We start from the raw sequence: 15,473 nt of genomic DNA, 5'->3' as shown, positions 1-15,473 counted from the left end.
AGATGTTCAACATCCATAGCTCACACTACAAATGCCAGTAAGTACCATCTAATCATGTGATAACAAAATGTCCCCACATATTTATAAAATGCCTTCTTGGGAAACAGGGATGATTTGAACCACAGATTGAGAACCACTGTTCCAAAGGATATAACTTAGGAGAAAGAAAAACAACCTTAATAGAATACCTGAGATGCAAGAAGGAAAGATAGCCAAACAGCAAATGAGCATAGTAATGTATTTAAGCAAATCTCAATAAATATTGTCTGTGTAAAATAATAATAATCTATAATATTCTAATTTGTGAATGTATAAATTCATAGCCCTAAAATACTGTAAACAACCATGTATAAGGAGGAAGTGTAATGATAGGTTGAAGTATTCTGAAATTCTTATATTTTTCTTTTTTTTTAATGTTTACTTATTTTTGAGAGAGAGAGAGAGAGAGCAAGGGAGGGGCAGAGAGAAAGGGGACAGAGGATCTGAAGCGAGCTCCGTGCTGAGAGCAAAGACTCCGATGTGCAGCTCAAACTCATGAACCAAGAGATCATGATCTGAGCCAAGGAAACTTAACCAACTGAGCCACCCGGGTGCCCTTATATTCTTCTAAATGGAGTTTAAGATATTGAACTTGGTCATATGGGCATGGTAAAATTTCAAATGTAACCATTATAAAATTAGAAATATAGAATTTAAATTCAAAAAATGGAAGGAAAAAATGAAATAAGTAGAGAAAAGCAGAAGCCTCAATCAATTAAAAAAAGTCAAGAAAGAAAACAGAAGCATAAGAAAAATAGGAAAAATTAAAATGTACAAAGAAAAATGATAGAAAAAGTCCAAAATACTGATACATTTAAATAAACTTAGCCCTTCTCTTATAGGAACTGTCAAACTGGATTTTAAAATAACTATATGCTATTTATCAAAACCCTAAAAACAGAAAAGTTAGAACCAAAAAGGTGGGGAAATATAAACCAGATGAATATTATCTAAAAGAAAGCTGTTGAAGCTGTATTTGTGTCAGCAAAAATACAACTTAAGAAAAAGATGTTAGGGACATAGCATGACACTTCACAAACATTATTTAGTTCAATGGAAGATAAAATTTTGAACTTTAAGTAAGCAAAATTCTTAATCTCTCCAAGAGTCTTTAATATTTTCCAGAGAAGGTTTCTGCACGTGTCCTTATAAAATATCCTTGAATAGGAAGCACTTCGAAATTGAATACCTAAGATCTATTTTTTAGGTTTGGTTTTTCAGATTGTTAAGGAACAAAGAAAACACAATTGCTTCAGCAAAGTTTGCATGTATGAAGAACTGAAATATCATTTGTTATTGTTAAAGATGGAAAAACCTCTCAAGGTATCAAAAAACGGTTGTAGCAAACTAATTACCTTGTTGTCCATACTATAATAACCCTATCATTTTTATGACTCAGTTTGTCTCTTTCTTTATCATCTCTGCTTCTACTGCTTCTGACCATCTTTCTTAAAGCCACCTGCATTAAAATTCCCTAAGACTCTACAGGATGCCTTGATGCACAGCCCTTTAAAACAAAGCATTTATTCCTTCATATCCTTGGAGCATTGACTGCTAATATTTTACATCTGAGTCCCTTTTCAGGCATTGCCCTGGAAAAAGGAAGTGGTCATGCTCAAAGTTATGCTCTCTACTTGAGGAAGGCTCATGTATGATGACTGGTCACTGTGGTATCTAATGGGCCATCCTTTTTGTCTCAATTGGAACAACTCTGAAGCATCCCAGTCTCAAAACTCCTCAGATGATTCCTGAAGCCTCTGTTCTGAGGGGATTACAGTTGAACTTATTTCTAATTTTGCCTCCTAAACTTCTACCAGATATTGTCTCCAAGAATACACACTAATAAATCTACTACATAAAAATCTCAGATTCTTGGAGTCTGTTTCCAAAGGAATGCTATCAACTACAGAACCTAACTTGATCAATTAGATATTATCCCATTATCCAATACATATTGTTCCTAATAGAATGAGTTTCTGATGATGGCATAAACTGCTGGTCTTCCTTGTACCTGTGGAATTTTGCCAAGGCACTGATGTTGTTCCAAACATACATGGCCACAGTAGCAATGTTAATTACCTAAAACATGGTTTTTATATGTTTGCTTTAACTAGACTATGGGCATAGAAGGTACTTTAACTAGACTGTGGGCATAGAAAGTGCTTAGAACTCATGGACTTGCAATAAGATAAAAGACTAACCGAGGCCTGCAATTTGAGGACAGTGTTCAGTAACTACAGAGTATTAATATCATTGTTGCCCATTTCCACAGCTCTGAATTGAATATTTTCATAGAACTTGGTCAGATTCAACTTATATAGTCTAATAAGAAAGTAAAGTATTTCAAATTTTCTAAGTCTTGAAATTGGTTCTTTTTTCCTCCGGACAATAAATCAGAGTGAAATGAGAATATAAACTTCTAACATCATTATTAAAGCCTTCTCTATATCTGGGATTTCCCATTTCAGAGTGGACTTTGCTTTTCCCCAGAGGGATATTGTCATTTGATATGAAAACCAAAGTCTTACTGATGAAAAATTCTTCCAAAAGTCTCACATGGCATTTGGCCATTTACCCAAAGTGTAAGTGTTTTAGAATGAGGATATTCTCCAATGTCTGGATAAAGAATTTGAATTAGTATAGGTATCTATTTTTCCCTTTATACAAAGTTCATGTACTGATCCCACCTAACTTGGCCTAAGGAATATTCTGATTTGGCTTCTGAGCTATAGCCCTATCCTGTCTATCAATTCTTCTTTTAACAGTATGTGAGCAAGACAAGAAGCTCACTCTTCTGAAAGCAAGGTTACAATACATTCACTCTCAAGTATAACTGAATTTTGCTTTTGAAGATTTGATTTAATACAGCTTTTAAGTACTTTACTCAACTCTGTGTTTTAAGAGCATATTACCAGCCCACAGCCAGAAGTCTTTTTATATAAGAATGGTAGATGAGTGGGGCACTTGGGTGGCTCAGTCGGTAAAGTGTCCGACTTTGGCTCAGGTCATGATCTCATGGTTCGTGAGTTTGAGCCCTGCGTCGGGTTCTGTGCTGACAGCTCAGAGCCTGGAGCCTGCTTCGGATTCTATGTCTCCCTCTCTCTCTCTTCCCCTCCCCTGTTCACACTCTGTCTCTCCCTTTCTCTAAAAATAAACATAAAAATTAAAAAAAAAAGGTAGATGAATTACTCTAAGTCATTCCTATAAATATATGGCATATGTTTATAGGAATCGTACCTGTTAATAGAGTAACATGCAGTCATTTTCAGACTTGGTCTCAAACTTCAAAGTCCACGTATGTCTTGTATTTAGGTTACAATATAAGCCACTGTAAAGAAATGGGGGGGAGCAAAAATATAGTAGTGAAACAAAGAAAGAAAGAAAGAAAGAAAGAAAGAAAGAAAGAAAGAAAGAAAGAAAGAAAGAAAGGAAAGAAAGAAAGAAAGAAAGAAAGAAAGAAAGAAAGAAAGAAAAGAAAGAAAAGAAGGAAGGAAGGAAGGAAGGAAGGACGGAAGGAAGGAAGGAAGGCAGGCTTATTTACCTCTTACGTTGCTATCTAAATATAGTAGTTCCCAGGCTAGTAGAGCAGCTTTGACATCATCAACAAGAATTTTTCATCTTTGGACCCAAGGTGGCTTCTCTACCTTCATGACCACACCTGTTTCTCAGCCAGTAGAGAAGAGAAACGGGCAAGGGCATCACCAGAAAGTGTCATAAATCACTTCTATTTACATCTCATTAGCCAAGATTCAGTTACATGAACACTGGTAGCTGCGGCAAAGCTAAGAAATGAAGTCTTGGCCTGGATAAGAAAAACTAGGATCTTCAGTTACAAAGAGAAGAAAGGAGAATGGGTGTTGGTGGATAGCTAGCAGTCTCTGCCACATATTGCTATGGTAATACTGTCCTGACTTTCCAAGTTGTATACATTTTTAGTAAAGGGATAAATCAGTCATGATTCAGGTCAGGAAACAGAAAACCACTCTAGGTATTTTAAGAAACGCAGGTATTTAGGAGTTTACAAAAATACTAGAAAGGCAAGAGAAGACTTTAATCTGAGACTCCAGAAATTCTTAGAGCACTACAAAACTGAGCCTGCAATAGAAATATTACTTCTGAGCTACCATGGAACTATTGAATTTGTGAACACAAAGTGACAGCCAAATTCAGGGATAGGAGACGTAAGTCTGGAAGCCTCTGCAATCAGCAGAAATATCCATCTAATCCCAGAGCCATTTACTGGGCCCTCAAATATGGCCACCATCTCCAATGAAGTTGTTTCAAACACATAGGAAGCTGGAGATAAGATCATGAAATACTACTACAGAAAATGTCACATTTCTAAGACCATGTTTACCACCGTATATATAACCGAGACAAGACATAAAACATCTACCTTCCAATTTGTGCAAGTGCACTTAATTGCCGAACCTAACGCACCTCCAGAACACAAGGTGCAAAGGAGTCTAAAAATGTCATTGATAGTGCAACAACTTTTATAGAATAGAAAGGCACAGTAGGAATGTGGGTTTGAAGATGATCAAGTCAATCTACAGTACCCACTACTGTGGCAAATAACACCATATATTCTGGAAAAGAAGTTGATCAGCCATGGACACTGCTGATCAAGAACCCAGTTTAAACTTCCACAACTGACTGACTGCTTGAATATTTTTTGTACTTATTCAACTAGTCAGATTCTGCCTATAAGTCATAAACTTTCACCTTTGACATTGATGTCTCATCTTCTTACATACCTATAACTACCTACTTTTAAAAATTATTTTAGGGGCACCTGGGTGGCTCAGTCGGTTAAGTGTCCGACTTGGGCTCAGGTCATGATCTCGTGGTTTGTGAGTTCGAGTCCCGCGTCAGGCTCTGTGCTGACAGCTCAGAGCCTGAAGCCTGCTTCAGATTCTGTGTCTCCCTCTCTCTGCCCCTCCCCTGCTTATGCTCTTTCTCTCTCTGTCTCAAAAAATAAATAAATAATTTTTAAAAATTATTTTAGAGTATGCTAAACAAATAATGCATTATATCATTCATAGAGTATTCATAATTCTTTGCTTTTATTGGTTTTAGAGTTCAGCATATAATTTCATGTTCATAGACATGTTTAAAACCAAGAAATATTAAGCTAATATAGTGAAAATAAGGTCAGTCAGTTCTGACTGGTACTGTTCTGTCAATAAAAGCATTTCTTTCAAATAAATGTATAATCCTAAAAGAAAGAATACTAAAAACCAAATGAAATGTAACTTATTACTACATAGTACTATTTATAGTTTTATATAAGAATGAGAGCTATTACATATTTCTAAGGTTCTTTTTGTTATACCAAACACTATTTTAAACAATTCAAACAATCCTTAATTGGTGTGTTTATATAGTATAACTGAAAGCTCAAACCCAAATAGTTATAAAATGATATTACTTGATACCCAACTTGAACTAGTAATTAATTTCAAGGTTCATGCATTCTCTGATTAGTCCAGGTATACCAGTGCTCATTTGGGAAACAAGTTTGAGGAATCTTTGTGTAATTAATTCTCAAAAATATACAGTCATCTAGATTATTAGAGACCAAGATTGTATGGAATATCACAAGAGTAAAACTTTATCCTACAGATAATGGCTCCATTGAAATTTTTTTAGCAAAGATAATATAATTGATACATTTTTTTTTTTTTTTTACTGTCTAAAATCCTATACCCTGTCACAAATTTGGGGGAAGTAGCCGATTGTGCCTCTCATTAAAAAATAAAAATCCAGGGGCACCTGGGTGGCTCAGTCGGTTAAGCGTCCGACTTTGGCTCAGGTCATGATCTCACAGTTTGTGAGTTCGAGCCCCGCATCAGGCTCTGTGCTGACAGGTCAGAGCCTGGAGCCTGCTTCAGATTCTGTGTCTCCCTCTCTCTCTGCCCCTACCCCGCTTGTGCTTTCTCTCTCAAAAATAAATAAACATTAAAAAAAATTTTTTTAATCCTTTTTTAAAGTTGATATATTATTGACGTATAACATTGTATTCACTTTATGTGTCTCTCATTACTGAAGCCACATGAGGAAGATGCTCCCTTTCTCAACCCCAAACAGACATAGGCAGGTGACACAGCCTGAACCAATCAGTGCTAAAATGTGTATTTTGTTGGTAATACATGGAGGAGCATCTGGGTGGCTCAGTCAGTTAAGCAGTTAAGCACCTGACTCTTGATTTTGGCTCAGGTCATGATCTCACCATTCTTCAGATGGAGCCCTGTGTCAGGCTCTGCACTGTCAGCACAGGGCTTGCTTGGGATTCTCTCTCCCCCTCTCTCTCTGCACCTTTCCTGCTCACTCTCTGCCCCTCTCCTGCTCACTCTGTCTCTCTCAAAATAAATAAATAAATATTAAAAAGATACAGTGGAAAAGCTTGCTATCTTCTCTGCCTACCTCTCCTAATCATAGGTTGCTACAGGGATTTTTTTTAAATTACGCAACATGCACATATCACAAATGATATTTCAAATGACAAAAAGTAAGTGGGAAACCATGGGAAAGAAAGATCAAAACTAAAACATTGATCATAAAGCATCAAATACATTAGTAGAATAACCATTGTCAGTTTCTAACTTATAAAAACCATCTCACCTCAAGATGGCAGTAATATGCAATGACTATTACACAAATTTTAATAACAAAAAGTTTTATTGAAATTCCAAGACCCACAGTATATAATCAAATGCAAAATAAATATTAACTAGCCATCCAGCTAAATTTTACATCACTGTAAACTTTTAATAGGATTGCTAATCCTTAATATTGCTTTCCTTTGAGATTTTTTAAAGTGCAAAGAATAGCCAATAATGTTACAATCAAGAAGTAATTTATAAAGTACTTCTCTGAATATTAAAAAATTCAAATTAGTGATATAATAAAATATTAAACTGAAGAAATTAAAATGTTATGTAATAATGAGTAATAGGACATAAGAAAAAAATCTACAGCAACACTGGCAATCAAAATAATTGCGAGCTTGGGGAACCTGGGTGGCTCAGTAGGCTAAGTGTCTGACTTTGGTTCAGGTCATGATCTCACAGTTTGTGAGTTTGAGCCCCACATGGGACTCTGTGCTGACATCTCAGAGCCTGGAGACTGCTTTAGATTCTGTGTCTCCCTCTCTCTCTGCCCTTCCTCTGCTAGCACTCTCTCTCTCTCTTTCCCTCTCTCAAAAATATATAAACCTTAAAAAAAACTTTTTTTTAATTGTGAGCTAAAACAAGGTAACCACCTTAAATCTATAAAATTAGCATAGTTTTAGAGCTTACACATATTTAGCATTTAGTAATATGCAATGAGATGATTACTCTTTTATGGTAATCTTTTATAGTAATCTCTTTTATTAGTATAAAAAGGCAAAATCTTCTTGGAAACGAAACTGGCAATATGTACCAAGAACCTTTTTTAAATGTTTACTTATTTATTTTGAGAAAGAGAGAGAACGAGAGTGTATGTGTGTGCATGTGCATGCGTGCAGGGGAGGAGCAGAGTGAGAGGGAGAGAGAGAATCCCAAGCAGGCTCCATGCTCAGTGTGGAGATGGACACAGGGCTCAATCTCAAGACTGTAACATCATGACCTGAGCCAAATCAAGAGTCAGACGCTTAACTGACTGAGCTATCCAGGCACACAGTAGCAAGAACTTTTGAATCAGTAATTCCATTTCTAGGAATCTACTCCAAGAATCAGAGATGTAGTTGATGGTTTTATTATAAGGATGTTTACAGACAAGTTATTTGTGTTCTTAAGAAATAGGAAAAAACCCTAAATATTTCATAATATGCTGAAGGTTAAATAAATTACCGTGCAGCCATATGTTATTAATGTCAGCCATTTTAAAAAAATGTGTCCTGGGGCCCCTTGGTGGCTCAGTCAGTTGAGCATTGGACTTCGGCTCAGGTCATGATCTTGTGGTTCATGAGTTTGAGCCCCGCATCGGGCTCTGTGCTGACAGCTCAGAGCCTGGAGCCTGCTTCAGATTCTGTGTCTCCCTCTCTCTCTGCTCCTCCCCCACTCACACTGTGTCTCTGTCTCTCTCTCAAAAATAAATAAAACATTAAAAAAAATAAAATAAGTGTCTGTGAATGTTTAATAACAGGGGAAATGCTGACATTTTAAGTGGAAAAGTTTGAACCTAAAATATATATATTCACTCAATATTTATTGTCTAAAATGTGCAATGCATATTATGTCCTAGGCAATACATACACACTTATTTGACAATTATGAGTGAAAATTTCCTCTACCATTATTGTGATATTAGTATATATAATGCTAGACCTAACAAAACTTTAGTACAGGAATAGTAGAAGTACACTAAATCCTGATGCACAATAGAAGAAAGAAGCCAATGTATTATCTCTAACATTGATAAGTTGGTAAAATAATGGCATGGTTGTGTTTTACTGAATCAATGAGAAAATTATCAGGACAATTAAAAACAAACATTTGAATATGGTTGCCTCTGAGAAGTTGAAACTGGAATGGACTTGGCGCAGCAATGAGGTGGAAAGGCTTGCTTTTGGTTATAAGTCCCACTATACTATTTGATTTTTATTAATGTATATTTATACTTTCATTTTATAAACAGAATGCCCTTTTAAAAGTCAGTGGTACTTGGACCCCAATAAATAGTAATCCCCTTTCCCACCCAAGACCAGAACTGAGAGGTACACATAGGGGTCAAATAGCTAGGGATAAAATATCAACTTAATTAAAAGTTTAATTGAAGGGGGCACCTGGCTGGCTCAATCGGTAGAGCATGTGACTCTTGATCTTGGGGTTGTGAGTTCAACCCCCATGTTGGATCTAGAGATTACTTAAAAATAAAAGTTTTTAGGGATGCCTGGGTGGCTCAGTTGGTTAAGCATCCAACTTCGGCTCAGGTCATGATCTCACGGTTTGTGGGTTCTAGCCCTGCTTTGGGCTGTGTGCTGACAGTCAGAGCCTGGATCCTGCTTCTTATTCTTTGTCTCCTTCCCTCTACACCTTACCCACTCATGCTCGCTCTCTCTCTCTCTCTCTCTTTCTCTCAAAAAAAAAAAAAAGAAATTGCAAAATTAAATAAAAAAAGAAGAAGAAGAGTGGAATGAGTCAGAAGATAGAGTTCATCACACTCAGGCATCTGTACCTACAGAGACTTAATGATCCATGACTTTAAAATACCAAGTATACTATGATGACTCTCTAGCTTTTATCTCCAGCCCTGACATTTCACTTGAACTGTGGATTCTTATATACAACTGCCCATTGAACATTTCCATTCAGGTAGATAACTGTACTCTCACAATTTAACATTTCCAAATCCAACATTTGAAGATGCTCTGCCTCTCTTACTTCCTGAGTCTCTCCCCCATCTGAGTAAGTGACCCACCCTCATTTTCAGTTGCTCAGCCTAAAATTTTGAAATCATCCTTGACTCCTTTATTTGGTTACGTACCATAGTCAGGATATCAGGAAATGCTGCCAACTCCACTATCAAGCAAGTCCACAATCTGTCCACTTCTTACCATGTCCAGTGACACCATCCCAAGCCAAGACACCATCAATTCCCTCTCTGATTTCATCTCCATCTTGTTCGCCTCCATCCTCCCCTAGTCACTCTGATACCTACAGGCTTTCGTGCTATTCTTTTTTTTTTTTTTTTAACGTTTATTTTTGAGACAGAGAGAGACAGAGAATGAACAGGGGAGGGTCAGAGAGAGAGGGAGACACAGAATCCGAAGCAGGCTCCAGGCTCCGAGCTGTCAGCACAGAGCCCGACACGGGGCTCGAACTCACGGACCGAGAGATCATGACCTGAGCTGAAGTCGGATGCTTAACCGACTGAGCCACCCAGGTGCCCCTCTTTCGTGCTATTCTTAAAATACATTAAGCATTCTCTTATCTAAGGCCATTATGTTTTGGTTCCCCCTGGCTAGAATACACTTCCTTTCAAATACGCGTGTAGCTGATTCTTTCACTTGCTTTTAGCTCTCTGCCCAAATATCAATAAAAACAGATAGATATCAGTAAAAAAAGATCTTTTACTGGCTACCTTATATTAAAATAATAAATTTAATACTCTTTCGCAGTCATTTTCACAAAGTTCTCTCCACTTTTTACAAAATCTGATTATTTCCTGAGCAGTGAATGATCATGCAAAAACTTTTCAATTCTCTCCTCTAAAAACTTTAATATTGATTTTTATACTCCTCCTTGGAATGTCATAGCTCTTTTACATTGGTGCCTGTATAGAAACGTCCGGTTTAACATCCAACTCCATTTTTCTATGTTATGCTTCTCTCACTGGAACTTTAGCTCTATAGAAGAAGAGACTTGATGTAAGTCTCCAGTACCCATAATACGGCCTGGCACATAACTTTCTGGAATATTTGTTCAATGAATGAATTAATTAATTAGTGAACATAGAAGAGAAGTGAGGAAATAATTTGGATAATGGTAAAGAGAAATATCAGAATAGCAGAACTGATTGATAGTCTGGAGTGAGACCCCAGTCTCCATCTTCCAAGAGATCAATTAGACAGATATCCATAAACAAAAACAGCTGTGGGGAAGTTCTGGTGTCCACTTTAGCAACATAGTGAAACAAAGAAAAACTGGGAATAACTACTCTAGAAGAAAAAGAAGACAGCCTTGTTTTTGCCAGCATCATCCCATCCTCTAAGCTAGCATTGCTTAGTGCTAAGAGGAAATTTCCCAGCTAGTAGGAGTTCCCCTTACCAGGAAAGGAAAAGGAGGGTGAGCATCTAGCCTCCCTAGCCTCTGGGAGCACCACATGAAGGTCCTGTTTAGGCTTCCCCTCTCCCAGGCCCACAAAAAGCTGAGACATATAGAAACTAGAGACACAGCCTGGCACAAGAAAGAAAAGCAGGGGCTACCAGTAGTAGCCACACAGTGGGAGACACTGGTTCGCAGTGACCTGTTCTGCAGACTACGACAGCAGATTTCACTACTGAAGAAACTAATAGCACTGCTGCCATGGAGGACCCTTTGCAGTTTTCATTAGCTTTTGTCCCACAGGCATTTGTATTCACTAATGCCAGCACCCCCCCCCCCCCCCCCCCCCGCCGCTAGAGCCTGGAAACCACACTCACATCTAACCCAGGCCTCTGTAGCTGCCCTACCACAAGATGATGGCCTAGACCCCTGCAGCTGACTTCTACCACCTTACGCGCTTTGGGGGCTAGTCCATCCAGCTGTGCACTTGTTCATTGCCAACCTGATACCTGTCATTAGCACACAGTGCACACAGCACTGCAGTGCACATGCCCAAGGGAGACTATACGGACATGGGAGAGCACTCCAATAGCCAGGGTCCCCACAACTGTTTGTGGGCCCAGATCAGGCCCTGTCTTCTGTCACCAGCCTGCACTACTGTACTTCAATGCCTACTCTCACCACTCTACTTCAACATACTACTGGAAGTTCTAACTGGAGCAATGAAACAAGAAAAAGAAATGGAAGGCATTCAAATTGGAAAGGCAGTAAAATTGTCTTTGTTTGCTGATGATATGATCTTTTATATCTAGAAAATTCTAAAGACTCCACTTTTGGTAGACTGTTAGAACTAATGAAGAAATTCAGTAAAGTTGCAAGCTATAAAATCAATATATAGAAGTTAGTTGTGTTCTTATACACTAACAATAAAACATCTGAAAAAGCAATAAAGAAAAAAATCCCATTCACAATACCATCAAAAACAATTAATTAGGGATAAGTTTAAGCACACAAGTAAAAAATCTGTACACTGAAAACTGTAAGACTTGGATGAAAAAAAATTGAAGACACAAGCAAATGGAAAGATACTCCATGTTCATGGATCAAAAGAATAGCCAAAGCAGTCATAAAAGAATGAATAAAGCTGAAGGCATAACACTTCCTGATTTCAAATTATATTACAAACATACAGTAATCAAAACAACATGGTACTAGCATAAAAATAGACAACATAGACCCGAGGAACAGAATCAAGAGCCTGGAAATAAACCCTTACGATACAGTCAACTAATATTTGGCAAAGGAGGCAAGAATACTCAATGGAGAAAAAAAATAGTCTCTCCAAAAAAATGGCATTGGGAAAACTTAGAGTGATTTTTCTGAGATCTGAAGGAAACTGACAGATTTCCTAATTTTTTAAACTATGTCAAAAGTTTCTTTTAGCTTTTTTTGGATTTTTGTTGTAGAGTTTGGGGAAAAATTAATGACAGTTATATAAAAGTCCAAACCTCCCCAAAATGAGGCAGTTATTAACTCCAAAAGGAAGTGTAACCATTGCACAATTAATGTCTCAGAAGTGAGCCATATGTGCACAGTAATAATACATAACTAGAGTCATAATGTGAAAACTGAAAGTTGATTTCACCAGAAATTATGATGTAAATATGGTAGATGAATGGATGGCAGTTGGTAAAAGGCAGTTAAATCCCCTGCTTTCACAGTAGGAAATCAATTTATAATGCTAAAATTTATAGAATGAGAAATAGGAATTTGAACAAAAGTTTTAGGAATATAGAAGTAAATTCTAAAAGAAGCTGACAGTTGAAAGTGGTTTATTCAGGAGAGAAGTTGTTTGGGAGTGAGGAGGAAATGAAGCAGTGGTCTACTTGCTACTTTTCATTAGAAGCCCTGTGTTACTATTTGGCTTTTAAATTATGTATATGTTTCACTTTGAAACATAAAAAATATGTTTGTGTAAGTGTATGACATATTTGCTACAAGTACAGAAATTCACCAAAAGTAGATCAAGTGAAAACACACAAAGGCAACAGGGAAATTTCAAGCAAACAAATTTAGGACCCAAAGCCAGCTTTCAAAGTCTGGTCATTACTGCATAAGTTTTTTACTCTGTAGGACCACAAAGATCCTTCTCTCTACTTAGATTTATGTATTTGCTCCATTTTCCTCCTTGCAGATTGTTCTTAATTTCTCCTCTTCTTGCCTTATGACTTCTGCTTGCTGTTTGCTCAGGCTCTCCAAAGAGCCAGTTCTGGCACTGACTTCACAAGAAGAATCCAGTTGGCACGTTTTCGAAAACAATGTTTGGTCTGTGTCCCTTGGTTCAAATTCTAAACATTAGACTGAATGATTAGGTCTAGATTCGGATTGTCTACCTATGATGGGATCACATGATATAAATATGACCACCCAAGTCCATCACTTCAACAAGAGCCCTGAGATGGATACAATTTCAAAGAAGGGGCCACTATTGGAAAGTTATATAGACATACCTAGTCACCCAATCTGATTCCATGCTTACCAAACTATCTGCCAATTATTTTATACCTTGAAGTTTACCTACGGGAGAAACCAAGGCACTGGACTTTGTGACTTATATTTCTCTTTGAGAATTAATAAGTTGACTTCAACAATATAAGCAAGGAGAGAAGGAGAGAAGATAGATAGGGTATGTCTACAAAGAGGAAAAATTTTTAAATATACACCTGGAAGTACGGATAAAGAAAGAGAACTAGAAAAATACTTGACTTGCCATTCTTCAGGTTTGGTGCTTCATTATGAATTTCTTTCCAGGAGATTCTCCTGTGGCCTGTAGATATATGACATTTTTACTTGATCCACTTTGAATGAATTTCTAGTTTTTCAAATGGGGCTCATTGACAAAAAAAAAATTAAAAATGTTAAAGCCTGAAACATTGTGTCAGACCCGAAAGTCAGACTGCAGTAAATTGTCCACGGCTGGGCTGTCTTACAAGGTTTCTTGGTAGTCAGCCAACTTTAACTAACCTTCCTTGAGTCAATAATATTTATGGATTTGCTTATCCAAACAAAATATATTTAATAAAAAGCCTAAAGTAATATTTTTACTTGTGCAAAGAAACCTATATAAACCCTAAAGATTTTAATTAGCAGTAAAATATGAAATGTCGTCACTGAGTCTTTTTTCCTCAACTTTTTTTTTTTTTTTTTTTACTCCAAGAAGTGGTAGGAAGTGCATGGAAGTGGTTTGAGTAAAACTGTGACAAACCTAGCATTTTTAAATTTTACATACCACAAAGATAGTTATAGAATCCAAAATCTTAGTACCTTTAATATGTCATAGGTGTCATACTGGCTTCCTGTGTAGTTTTCTCTGAAGTGTGTTTACACTTTATTTCAAATGTCAAAACATAGACACAACAATGATGTTCATTGATTCCCACCATAACTGCAATTGACTGCAGTAGACATAAAAGAAAGAATGATTGCATGGTATTGTAAGTTCTTGCATTCAAGAAATCTAAAACACATGGCATGTGGATGGAAAAAGGGGGCTTTTAAGAGACAAAATACAATGTTATTCACTTACGGAAAAATCAAGACCCCCGCAAAAAATACTAAAAAAAAAAATACCTAAACTCACTAGTTTTAAATGTTTTTTTTTAAGAAAGAAAGCAAGCATAAAGTGAAATAAAATTTGTTCCCTCAAATGATTCTACCTAATGTTGCATAATTATTCAACCAATACTTCATTAGTTTTTCTCAATTAGGTTGGGGAAGAATGTTAATAATTCATAATATCTTTGATAGAGTCTTTAAAATTCTCTACCTTGTCCAATAACCAGTCATATGGAAATATTTCACCTTCCAAGTTAGTAAACAAATGGAAAAGAAAAACATATTTTATGTGTTCTTCTGTTGCTTGTTAGTTAACCTATGTCTACCAAAAGTCTGGTCCTACTTTTTGATATCAAGGTAGTGCTTATTCATGGTAAAAATTTTAACGTTTGTTATTTCTTTTTCAACCACATTAGATAGACCTAAAGGAGGATTAGAATCCCAGTGAAGAAAGTACTCTGCTGTCAGCTACTTCATGGCATAGTTCAAAACAGGGCAGACACTCTCAGGAACCTGTGAGTAAACAGTAAATGGTGACCAGCATCCTGCCCCCATTACTCCATATCTTGCCATTTAATTTTCTGCAAAAACAAAACACATAATTTATCTTGGCAATTGAGAACTTGCAATTGCTTCTCTCTACCTTATGTTGAATTCTTTGTTTCTCTTGGCCTTAAATATTACTGAAGAATAATTTCACATGGGTACAAAAAACAGCCAATAGAAAATTTTTTACTTGTATCCTGTGTACACTTTTATGGTAAGGGCCATAATGTATCACAAAGTATATTCTGCACATGTCTTCAGAAGTTGCTAAATGTCAGTAACAGGAATTAAGGATAACCCTGCAGAATGAGTCTTAACATTATCTTAAAACCAGGCTAAAGGGATCAGAATTTTCTCTAAATCACTTGGATTTTATAATAGTGCTTAAACGAGAATTTGTCTTCCCACTCAACAACGTTAATTTTTTTCTGGGCCAACCTCTCACAGTTAAAGCACTACTTATATACTCACTATGCAAAATTGTTAAAATGTAGTTGTGATGGAAACAGAAGTTTATGCAGT

The sequence above is a fragment of the Panthera pardus genome, unplaced genomic scaffold, assembly GCF_024362965.1.
Source record: "Panthera pardus isolate Hobbes unplaced genomic scaffold, ASM2436296v1 HiC_scaffold_17, whole genome shotgun sequence".
NCBI classification, from domain to species: domain Eukaryota; kingdom Metazoa; phylum Chordata; class Mammalia; order Carnivora; family Felidae; genus Panthera; species Panthera pardus.
The sequence above is the reverse complement of the archived record's forward strand: the minus strand, read 5'-3'. Positions refer to the sequence as shown.